The 11,547-nt window shown below is 36.1% G+C and overlaps 1 pseudogene; it reads left to right on the top strand.

The window, feature by feature from the left end:
* The first annotated feature begins 4,013 nt into the window (after positions 1 to 4,013).
* LOC119058896 (DNA-directed RNA polymerases I and III subunit RPAC2-like) lies at positions 4,014 to 4,461 on the top strand (annotated as a pseudogene).
* Positions 4,462 to 11,547: the final 7,086 nt, after the last annotated feature.

Genomic DNA, 11,547 nt, shown 5'->3' with positions numbered 1-11,547 from the left:
TTTCTGTTGTAGTGCCAACAACTTCTGCTCAAACCTGTGAAATCTCAACATCAGTGCCTAGTTCTTTATGATTATTCATAATGTTATCACTTACTAAGAATGTAGGTGCAAACTGCATGATTTTTAACCTCATTTCTTCTTCACAAATACGGCTTTTTTAGAAAATATCATATCCTGAATCCTTCCTTCCTTCCTTCTTAATTGACATTGGCATTCTTGACCTTGACCCAAATTACTTTGTAATAGTAATTTGCCCAGTTATGAGGCCTCAAGACTTTTCCTTTGACCCAGTTAATCAAATGCCAAAGGTAACTGTGAATACTCAGGCATCCAACAAGCTCTGAAGATGTTGAATTGCTTTCTTATATAGGAAATCAGATATAAATGCCTTTAATTTTATCATCACAATAGCCCTCTTATAAGTCACAATGGACTCACATTTGAATCAAGTTTTTATTTCATAAGTTTTTCTCATCTGGGCATGCTTGCCATTCTTGTGTATTTACGATGGGGTTTTCTCAGTGTCAATACTGCTGACCTTACTCTTTTCCTTTACCATCCAATTCTAATGAAGTTCTTTACTGCATCTACTGTCTTCAGAAGATTTTGATCACCTTTGTTCTTTGAGTTCAGCTGATATTCTAAGACCTGAAAGTCAGGTACTTTGAAACAGAGGGAGGGAATTAGTCAATTTTTAAAATTAATTACTTGGGTAATAGTTTATTGCATGCATGTTAGGTTTAATGAAATGTGCTGAGTCCTAATTGCTGTTATAGAGCAATTACTAAGGCTATAAAGAAGCTACAGCAGTGTTTTGAGATAATAAACAAACCATATTTTAACTATGTATAACGTGAAAGTTTCCTTGTTTATTTCCATTCATATTTTATGTGTATAGAGTCATGTACTCACATCTTGAGTGGCTCACAACCTAACTTCAAACATAATTCATTACTTTTAGTTTATGACACATATATAATATTTTGTTTTCTCATTTGAATTCCAGTTTTTGAAACTGGGCACAAATTACAAGGTTTTAACTTGGAGGAAATTTTGTATCTGCTCCTAACTACAATACCTAACTAGCAAACCATGAACAGGAGTTCTCTTTGTCTGTTCCTTTTCTTTTAGACCACACAGGGTGGATGGAAATTGTGCACTTACTCTATGAAATAATATTTAACAGATAATAAAAAATACACTTGAGAAGGCAATATGTGCAGCATATACTGGGATACAACTTAAATGTAGCCTCTGACTGAACATCAGAGAGTATTTTGGACATTTTGTTATACTAATAAGAAATCATTGCTGCCTATTTCCTAACATGCAGAAAAGGCTCCAATAATCAGAAGGAGCCAGATAGAGATGGAAATGAAATGCAGCTGGCTCATCTGCCAAACATGCGGACTCCAGTGTGCAGTCCGAGCAGAACTCAATGCCTTTCCTTGAATAACCAACTTGATTCCCAGAAAGTAGTCTGTTTTCCTGGCTTGCTATATAATATTCTCATAAAAATAAACACTTACTAGGCATGGTATATATTATAAAGTGCTATATGCCATCACTTCTCTTAGCAATAAATGGTATTGTTATATAGTTGCTTAGTAATATTTTTCCTGCTTGCTCTTGTACAAATTGAATCTCATTTGTTCTTTTTCTGCCCACAGACTTAACTTATTTACATCCAGTTATAGCATTCTCTTTCCGAACTGGTTTTTACAGCACCTTCCAAATTGATATAATCTGCCAATCTAATTTAAACTCTATTTGCCTTGTATTTATGGTCAGAAATCCATTTAAAAGAACCAAGAATCATTTTCTGGTACTTTAAAGGTCCTACTCTCACCTATCATTGTCCACATTTATGATATCTTAGTTTGTTTTTAATCCATTTTATTGTGTCCTTATCAGAACATTTGACAATTTTTATATACTTACTTGTATCACTATATCAACCACCTTATTAAAGCTTAGACATTTATTATCCATAGTTCTCTCTCCATGCACTAATTTTATAAACTGTCAAAAAACACTACCAAATCAACTTTACTGAGCATGATTTACTATAAATGATTACACTGTGTTTATTTAGTATGATTTCATTGTTCTCTAGATGTTCATAGAATTTCTTTTGCTCAGTTTTATTAGTGACTAAGCCATGTTTTGTGCTTCAGGAAAGGGTCAGTTGGTCTTTTGAGAAACATGTTCTTAACTCTTTCAGGTAAATTAGAGTAATTTGGTAAAAGTAACAATCATAGATAGACACACACAGAAAAAAATAATCAAATTCTTGCCCCTCCACATGATGCTGTGATGTGAATAAAACAACAAAAAGAATAATGACTCAAGTTTATATATCTCTTGTCCCCACCTACATATGCTCCTTTAAAGTAAAATTAAATTAAATTAGTTGAGAGAATCCTTAAATATTTTAGTATATTCATTCACAAATTAAACAATAGCTTCTGATGATGTTGCTCATACCCAAACATGTTAAGTACTCCTGGGTCTACTAGTTATCTATTATATCACATGGTCAAACTTCTATCACTTCTCCACCACTATTGGGTTTGCATCATCTGCACTGCATTAGAACATTCACAGAGATCCAGTGCCACTCTGTGCCATACAGAATTGGAAAAAATACCTAGCTGTCTGCATTGTGGGTCGCTTTGTCACCATCCTATGCCCCTTATTGTACAGTGTCCCTTATGAAAGTGTCTCCTCCAGCTTCTGCCTGAAACTTGTTTCTCCAAAAGGTTCATAACCAGATCTCTCCATGGATCCAAAGGAGAAACACACACTGTTCTTCCCTAACAATGCTCTATTCCCTTTCCCCGTATCTATAATACAAAAAACCCTCCTCTTATGATTACATCAGCAAAAATAATATAGCAAAAAGTAAGTCAGTAAATACAAATCATCTTGTCTACAAGATCTGCTTTGGTTTTCCAGACACTTTAAGCCATTTGAATCTCAATTTGGGCTTATGGTAGGTCTCTACAGGTATGAAGGGATACATATGACTTGACAGTTATGTAGATGGGATAAGGGAGGCCTTGATATTTTAGTAAGGTTGGGGCTTCAGTATATACACCTATGTTACAAATCCTGTGTCAGGCATCAAAAATCAATCTTCTTGCCATATTGAACCAAGGTTCAAATAAAAATGTTCTAATACAATTTCTGAAGACCTTTGTTACTATATTATTCCTGTAACAACTAACTGGTTAAACTTCCTGGTTGTGTTCTAATGAAACAAATATTTCTTATGGAAGTATTATGTCCCAGACATAGTGCTAGGAATTAGAATAAAAGATTACTGCAAACGAGAGGGAAACTCACAGATAAGGGCTGCATAAAGCATTTAGGTAGCACAGAGAAAGGAAGGACTAAGTCTTTCTTTGGGAAAATGATTTAAACTAGAAGTAAAAGGTAAAAACAAGTTTACTCTACAGTTTAATTTCTGCATTTGAAAATAGAGTTTAATGAAACCAATTCTAAATATATGGCTGGTAGGATTTCTTGAAGTATTTGAAGATGTGCAAAATTATTTGTTCAAAATGTGTTATATTGATAAAGGTGAAGGGTTGAGTATACTATTTCTATTTCCTCTCACCCCTTTCTTCTTGGAACCCATTGAATCACATATTAATCTCTAATTCTTTCCAGAATCTTCTTTTGGTAATATACATAAAGATTTATACTTGCTGAATCCATTGGCCAACTTTGAATCCTCATTTCCTTTAACCTTTTGGTAGCATTTGACAGTCCTAAAATCACTTCACCTTTTGACTTCCATGACACATTTCTTTCACAATTATCCTCCTTCCTTAAAAAGGTGGAATTTGCTTAAAGAATAAGAGGGTTATGTTCATGAAGCAATTTATATCATACTGTGCTATGATTAAACTCACTTTGACTTTCTGCTTCACTTGCAACTGTCTACAATATAGAGCAGATCATCCCAGCCACTGGCATCACTGAGGACCTGGGATGCTGCCCCTTCCATGGAAGAGGACCAAGAGCTGGAGAGAAAAATATCTGGATTGAAGGCCTCAGTGGCTAAAGGTGAAGGGAAGACAACTCTGGAAATGATCCAGGCAGCTGGAACAGACAGGCACTATGTGATATTTGTTTTGCACGAGGAGGACCATACCCTAGGACATTCTCTTTGTTACATGATCATGAAAAACCTAGAGGCAGAAATCTGTGGTTACACTACAACTCATCTTTCACTGAGTAACATTAATTTCTGCAGACTCAAAGTGTTCTTCCCGCTGTTGAGCCATTTTAGAGATGCCTGAATGAGCTCATGAAAGTTTGCCAACAGTGCTTGACAAGTTTAAGGCCAACATAAAGGGATATAAGGACAAAAAAGCAAGCATAAATGAATTACATTCTAGTCTCTTGTGCATGGTACAGGGAGGAATACCCTTTAAAATACTCTCTTCATGATCTTGTAAAACCCAGAAGTTTGTGATTACCATATACGTGATCGGTCTGTCAGAAAGGTATGATTCTACTTACTAACGCATTGCAGCTGTTGAAAACCCTGAAAGAAACTTTGTATTCTTCTAATAAATTCCCTCTTTAAGTGAAACAAAACAACAAACTCCATCAGAATGCTATATTTGACTACTGTTTGCCTCATTTGCCTTAAATATCTATAATAGTATTTTGGATATGAAAACAAAGTCCCTGTGGACAAAAACATGGTTTATCCAAGGACTGAAGGAAGCTAGCAGGACTAAAGTAAGACTGATGTGTGATATGAAATGTAATTTAAGAGACAGGCAGAAGCTACATCATACAGGGGTTTAAGGTCTCTGATATGAAGTTTGACTTTCATTCTGTGCAATATGGGGCATTGTTGTATTATTTAAGCATGGCAGTTGCATAAACTGATTTATGTTTTCACTCTATACACTGATCAGCCAAAATGAAAAATGTACAGATACTCTTTGAGGGTTATCCTCACTAAAATCCCCCATTACAGCCAGATAAAATCTGTGAGAAAATTACCTTTATGCACACAAAAATTTCAATCAATTTTTTTAGTATAAGAAGTTTAAATATGAACAAAGAGCTGAAGCACATCAAATATGTGCTGAATGCATTTCATAAAAGTAAATGAAAAGATAAACAAAACAGAAAATATTTTTAAAATTTCTATTTTTAAAGCATAAAAGTAAAAACGGAAAGATATAAAGGAATTGTCAGAAGAAAATATCAAATAAAACAACAATTAATATAATCAGAAGGATAAGAAAAGTTACTGTATCTACTAAACAAGAGCAGAATAATATAAAAGGAAGATGGTAATAGAAAAAATAAATAGCTCTTGCAAATTAAAATAGGTAGCTGAAGTAAGTAATATAGTGAGATAGTAAAAGTTAACCTATGGGTAGTCTCCTGGAAATCAGAGTGAATCCCTGGCTGGTGTGACTTGGTGGATCAAGCACCAGCATATCAACCAAAAAGTCACCAGTTAGAATCCTGGTCAGGGCACATGCCTGGGTTGCAGGCCTCGTACCTGGTTGGGCGATCTGAAAGGCAACTGATCCATGTAACTCTCACACGTCTATGTTTCTCTCCCTCTATTTCTCTTCCTTTTCCCCTCCTTCTAACATAAATAAATAAAAATTTTATAAAGAAAGTAGAGTGAAAAAACAAATACTAAAGAGAAAAAAAAGAAACCAGAGGATTGATTTAGGTCAAATATCCAAGTAAATAATATTCATTCCAATAAACACAATCATTAAAAGAGAGGTCATTAAAAGACAGTAAAGAAATTATCAAAGAAATTATGCAAGAAAATGAAGAAAATAAATATTCATATTGAAATGTTTTTCTTAAAAAATTGATAATAAACTATAGTCACAAGATGGTGAAATTTCAGAACAGCAACACCACAATGAAAAAACAATGGATAGCACAATGATATGGACTTTTTCTAAAGCTAGGATGAAAGCTAAAAGGTAAAGGAGGGGGAAAGAACCTTTAAATTTAGGGAGGAGGTTATTAATTTAAAATTCAAATTAAATGATTGATTTATAATAGTAGAATAAATATCTTATGAGATGTAAACACCCCAGTTTGTTTTCCTTTCCAGAGATCTTTTATTAGGAACATCATGAGGTATGTCTCCAGAAAAAAAGGATAGAGTAAAAGAGAAGGATGTGGGATCTGGAAAATAGAAGATACAAGATGGAGGGGCAGCAGTGTAGTCTGGAATGATCAGGAGATTAAGCTGCAAGGTGAATGATGACAGAGGATATGGTCTGGAGAGCAAATAGTCCTCAAGAGCAGGAAACAAAAGAGGGAAGAAATTAAAGGAGAACGTAGCTCAACCTATGTGTGAAATATTACTGTAAGCCCTGGGAGAAAGAGATGCTGGGACATTTTGTGGAAGATGGTGTAGGTTAAGGGGAAAAAAGAGAAAATCTATGCAAATAAACATACGTGGCAATGATGTACTCTTAGTAAAGCAAAGTACCACCTAAGAAAGATATATTTATACTGCACTATTGGGCAAAGCTGTGAGAAAATATTTGATTCGGTAAAATGCCTTACATGTGTACACAGGTATTAAACAGATTCACCTTTCCAACTGAAAAGTTGTTTCATTTAAATGCTAAATAACACTGTTTCCTTTAATCAATGTATATTGATTTGCTACTTCTATCACTTTTCTAAGCCTAGATAAATTTACATCATCGTCTGCTATTATTTTTATGAAAATAAGTGGGAACTTTTATTTTATTCAAGAAAAGAAGACAAGGATGAGAAATCTTCCTACTCTTTAATGTTTTCAAATTGTTTTCAGGTTACTTTAATGTATTATGACACACAATTGCCAGCACATGTCATGTGTTTCCTTAAGAAAACCATTCTCTAGATGTCCTTGCAGGAAGGTATAATTTCAATTGTCTTGCTCATGTAAAATACTCCTTCCCCTGGCCAATTAATAATGGTGATTTAGGAGCTATCAACCCAAGAAGCATTTACTTGAAAAGGTGATTTGTATTAAAGAAAGGTGATCTTGAATTCCTTTCTCCTAAATCAGAAAACAGAAATTCTGTATAAAGCCAAGTGTTCATTGTCTGAAAACAAAATTACATTTCTGGCTGCCATGCCTTTAGCAATGAAGCAGAAAGAAGTAATTGGTTTTGAGCAGTTTTAAGCAAGTACTACACAGCTCTAATAATGTATTGCTAACAAAATGTTCCTTTTTTACGTTTAATAAATTGTCATGCTGATCAGAGGGACAGAGAAATGGTATTCTATTATCTGGGTGATCTTACATCAAAAATCAAGGGCAAGAAACATAAGAAATATTAGTCATTGAGCACGGTTTAAAGGAAGGCTTTGTAGCCATGGCAATAACTGCCATGAAGATTTTGTATCCCTGATGAATGTCACATATATAAGTTTATAGTCCTTTGTAAAAATACTTATTCCATCTCATTCATAAACACATGTTTATAAATATATAAAATATATCTGTGTTAATATATAGATATAAGCATTATATATTCATCAACAAAATTAGAATTGGTCAAAGATAATTTTTACTGCTTTTACTAGATTTAAGAGTCCTTATAAAGACCTTTATATCAAATATGTTTGGATTAAGATTTTATGTTAAAATTATATATTAACAATTAATATAGTATTAACAATTATGTTTATATAATTAACAATTATGTATATATATGTGTGTATATGTACACACACCCACACCCATGCAGAGTTTTGAACACAATGGGGGTTATGGGCATCGAGCCCTATGCAGTAGAAAATCTTTGTATAATTTTTGACTCCTCAAAATTTTAACTATAGTTACATCTTGGAATCTGCCAGGACCCCTGCAGATACCAAACCCTGCAGATGCTCAAGTGCCCTATATAAAATGGCAGAGAATAATGCATACTAAGTTGGCTCTCCACATCAGTGGATCCCCAACTGCAGATTTGAAATACTGTTTTCCATTCATGGTTGGTTGACTTGCACATGCAAAATTCAAGGATTCAGAGGGCTGACCATATATTTATTTTAAAAATTCCATGTATAAATTGTCTCTCATAATAGGTATAGTTTTTACAACCTTTTCTCCCTGTATCCCAATAACTGACTCAGGTATAACTCCAAATGAATGGGTCTTCTTCACACCCTTATCCACTTCAGTGAACACTGTAACTGCTCAGACATTTCTGAAAGCAAGCTCTTACCAATACTTATGTCATTTATAAAGGCTTACGTTTCTACCAGCAATTATTGGTCACTTTGATATAAACTATCGCTACCTCTCATGAGTACCACTGAACTGGTCTGCTTAGTCCCAGTCTCAATTTATTTTTATTTTTTTTCTTTTTTTTAAATTTTTTAATTGATTATGCTGTTACAGTTGTTCTATTCCCCCCTTCATTCCCCTCAACCCTACCCCCCATCCCCACCATTACCCCCCCTTTAGTTTATGACCATGTGTCTCAAGTCCTTTAGATTCTATATTTCCCATGCTATTCTTGCCCCCCCGTCTATTTTCTCTCTACTTTCTATGCTACTTATTTTCTGTACCTTCCCCCCCCTTCTCCTCCTCCCACTCCCCTGTTGCTAACCCTTCTTGAGATCTTCATTTCTATGTTTCCACTCCTGATCTAGCTGTCCTTTTAGTTTGCTTTCATTTTAGGTGTGGTTGTTAATAACTGTGAGTTTGTTGTCCTTTCACTGTTCATGTTTCTTTAACTTCTTTTTCTTCGATAAGTCCCTTTAACATTTCATATAATAAGGGCTTGGTGATGATGAACTCCTTGAATTTGATCTTATCTGAGAAGCACTTTATCTGTCCTTCCATTCTAAATGAAAGTTTTGCTGGATAGAGCAATCTTGGTTGTAGGTCTTTGGATTTCATGACTTGGAATACCTCTTTCCAGCCCCTTCTTGCCTGTAAGGTCTCTTTTGAGAAATCCGCTGACAGTCTGATGGGGACTCCTTTGTAGGTGACTGTCCCCTTAGCTCTTGCTGCTTCTAGGATTCTCTCCTTTATTCTAATCTTGGCTAATGTAATTATGATATGCCTTGGTGTGTTCCTTCTTGGGCCCAACTTCTTTGGGACTCTCTGAGCTTCCTGGATTTCTTGGAAGTCTATTTCCTTTGCCAGATTGGGGAAATTCTCCTTTATTATTTGTTCAAATAAGTTTTCCACTGGTGGCTGTTTCTTTCCCCCTTCTGGTACCCCTATAATTCGGATGTTGGAGCGTTTAAAGATGTCCTGGAGGTTCCTAAGACTCTCCTCATTTCTTTGAATTCTTGCTTCTTGACTCTTTTCTGTTTGGCCATTATTTGCTTTCTTGTGGTCCACTCCATTGATTTGAGTCCCAGTTTCCTTTTCATTGCTATTGGTGTCCTGTGCAATTCCATTCATTTCAATTAGTTTCGCCTTCATATATTTGTCTAATTTGTCGGTATAATCAACCAGTTCTGTGAGGATCCTGATGACCAGTGTTTTAAACTGTGTGTCTGAGAGTTTTGCTATTTCTTCATTGCTTAGATCTATGGGCTCTGGGGCTTTGAGATCTTCTTGCGACATTTTTAGTCTGTTCGGGCCCTTTAAGTGTGAGAAGCGGCGCCTTGGACTCCCAGGTCGCTGGGTTGTGACGCTGTATGTGGGGGCGTGGTCAGAGCGGGGAAATGGCGACCCCCTCTGCTGTTTCTCACAGCTGGGTGAGGATTAGCGTCTTAGGTGGTTCACCTGGGCTGGGCCACTCAGAGTCGCTGGGTTATGACGCTGTATGTGGAGGTGGGGTCAGAGCTGGGAAATGGTAGCGCCCTCTACTGTGGCTTGCCGCGGGGACCCGCCGTGCCCAGGTCCAACCGCCCACTCCCTCGCCTGTCCGCCCTCGCACAGGCAGCACCGCTCCCCTGCTGTCTCCTCCTCGGTCGCTCGCCTGGTTGCTCCCTCGGTCGCTCAGTAGGTCTAACCCTGCAGCCTGGATTCCGCGCGTCTGGATTCCGCGCCTGAGTCTGGCTGACCGAGACCTCTGGTGCAATCCCGCTTCACCAGCCGCTGGTTTCGCCCCTTACCGGTCAGGCTGAAGAATTTGTTGTTAACGGACTTCTGAAAAGTTCAATTTCCCGTGTTCTGGCTGTGTTTTCTGTTGCTAATATTTAGTTGTCTCTAAACTTGGTTGTGTGAGAAGGCACAGCACATCCACCTATGCCTCCATCTTGGCGGAAGTCCTCAATTTATTTTTCTATATTTAGACTCCATCAATGAAGTCCCCTGAAGCAGTATAGCTAAGGCCATATACATTACATTATTATTTGGATGTATTTCAACAGAGTGGGGGAAAATCAATATATACAAACAAACATATATCTACCAGATATGTATTCTTACCTGGAAGGACATTGCATTGTATAGTCATTGAAACCATATCAAATATTCACAAAGTAATTAAATTTTTATTCACATGTTAGAAGAAAAGATCATTAACAAATACCCAAGGTCCCTTGAGACTTCTTTAATATTCTTAGATACCAAGAGTGTTACTCTTAGCACAAGGAACTTAAAAAAGAAACACACAAGAAATTAAAGTGTCACTAAATTCTAAATCTTTTTTTCTCTTGTTTATAGAAGCTTATAAAAGCTGAAATAAAATATTTTTGAACTCTGAAGAATTCATAGGTATATATGACAACACAATTTAATAGGAGGTGACAACATACAACTCAGCAGACCTGTAAAGGGAAATCTTTCAGATATTGAAATAAAAACAACTTTTTAAAAACTTTTTTTATTGATTATGCTGTTATGGTTGTTCTATTCCCCCCTTCATTCCCCTCCACTCTACCCTCCTGTCCCCACCATTACCCCCCTTTAGTTTATGACCATGTGTCTCAAGTTCTTTAGATTCTATATTTCCCATGCTATTCTTGCCCCCCCATCTATTTTCTATCTACTGTCTATGCTACTTATTTTCTGTACCTTCTCCCCCCTTCTCCTCCTCCCACTCCCCTGTTGCTAACTCTCCTTGGACCCAAGAAGGAACACACCAAGGCACATCATAATTACATTAGCCAAAATTAAAATGAAGGAGAGAATCCTAGAAGCAGCAAGAGCTAAGGGGACAGTCACCTAAAAAACAACTTTTGACTTACTTCAGAGGACCATGTTTTTGGAAGTCTTCTCATTTTATTTTGTACTAGTTCTCTTCTCTTTTTATTCCATTTTGCACAAACTATTGTGCAAATTTGGAATTGAATACAACTATTTATGAAACTGATCATTTTAGAAACAGGTTAAAAGAAGATGAAAGGTTTATGTTACTCACCTGCCTTCAGTGAAGAGCTCTGCAATCTCTTAAATCTTTTGTTAGATAGTTTCAGTGGTAGTGTTCAAGTTAATTGATACTCAACAGAAAAATACTCCTGCTAAGGGAGAACCTCTGAGATTAAACATATTTTGATATAGTCCTAGCAAAGGAAAGTTGGGTTTTGTCTGAGCCCAACTGAATTCAGTCAAAAAGAGTAATTCTGAAA

Source organism: Artibeus jamaicensis, unplaced genomic scaffold (genome assembly GCF_021234435.1).
Source record: "Artibeus jamaicensis isolate MK-2021 breed Jamaican fruit bat unplaced genomic scaffold, CSHL_Jam_final scaffold_1283, whole genome shotgun sequence".
NCBI classification, from domain to species: Eukaryota; Metazoa; Chordata; class Mammalia; order Chiroptera; family Phyllostomidae; genus Artibeus; species Artibeus jamaicensis.
The sequence above is the reverse complement of the archived record's forward strand: the minus strand, read 5'-3'. Positions and strand labels throughout refer to the sequence as shown.